The sequence below is a fragment of the Cariama cristata genome, unplaced genomic scaffold (genome assembly GCF_000690535.1).
Source record: "Cariama cristata isolate BGI_N322 unplaced genomic scaffold, ASM69053v1 scaffold22676, whole genome shotgun sequence".
In the NCBI taxonomy this organism is placed as follows: Eukaryota; Metazoa; Chordata; class Aves; order Cariamiformes; family Cariamidae; genus Cariama; species Cariama cristata.
Window position 1 is genome coordinate 22,415 of NW_009623090.1, and position 1,348 is coordinate 23,762.

Here is a 1,348-nt window from a genome sequence, read left to right on the forward strand (position 1 = left end):
GCAGTGGCACAGAGGGAAAGACCTTCGGGCTTTGCCTCCTTTTCTCCTCTCTCCCTTTCCTTCCCTCTCTTCCCCCACCCTCCTGCCTTGTCCCCCTTTTCCCACCTCCCCCTTCCTCACTCCCCACATGCTCTCCAGCCCTGCCTGCCCGGTTGGCCATGAGACAGTGCGTGGACTTTGCAGTGCCATCCCTGCTACCAGGTTTTTGCAGGACACGGCAGAGGAGAAAGGTTTTGAGGTGCAGGGGCTCAGCACCCTGGAGGAGATGCAAGATGCCTGCTGGGGGGGCAGCCCTGCTCCCCATCTCCCTGGCCCTGCCGTGGGTACACGCAGCTCCTCCAGGAAAAAGCCGGCCTACTGCTTTCCTCTCTTTTTTTCTGGGTCTGTATCTGCATGCTTATGATAGATTTACTGTGATTCTATCAGTTTATGATTAAAACCTATAAATTTTACTAGGCTTTTTTCTTATTTTCCATAATCCGCAGCATTTAAGGCAATCAAATTTTAACTGGAAGGCCTGGGCTGTGCAGTTAGGTGCCAGTGTAATGGGGAACGGTTCGTTTCCCAATCCACCCCCATTACTGGCGGTACTAAAGAAATATTGTCCCGTGAAAGAGATTTTTCCTCAATTCCCTTTAGAACAATGTCCTTACCTGAGCAAAGGATCAGAGGAACAATACAAACCCTGACTAAAACACAGTGCCCCCCGACTGCAGTTTGTTCCCATCCCGAGGTTTCCAAGCAGAGTTTCCCGGCGGACTCGAGCGGATGCTGAGGGTCTCAGGGGGACCCAAGCCTGGGCTGAGCAGGGTGGCAGTTGTGGGTCCCTGTCAGCTGCTCCATCTCAGGTCCCCATCACCAGGCAGGGGGCAGCTCCAGCCCCTCCAGAGATTTCATCATGTGCCTGTTATGATCCAGGTAATAAGACATTTCATTCAAATGAGCAAATTTATTCCAGTGGCACTTTAATAACAAAATCAATAAAAGTACACTTCCCAGCAGGGCTTTATCATATGCTAAAACTACAGCATATTGCCTGGATATACTAAATTCTCTCCCTGAAATAAAGTGCAAAGTTTAGAAGACAGATGACACCATTTGTGGCACTAGTAGAATAATACCCTAATAAATCCTCGGCCACCTGGGCACTTCAGAGTTGTGACACACTGCACTCAGTGGCCACTGGGAACTTCCCAACAACAGCGAGAACAGAAATGAGACCTTTGTGCTCCTCGGGCTCACGGTGCAGACACAGGGAGCACGGGCTCTGGAGTACAGCCCTGTGTCAGAGCAGCGAGGCATCCACGCACACAGACCAGGCAGAGCAGAGCGCGTACGTGGGAGCATC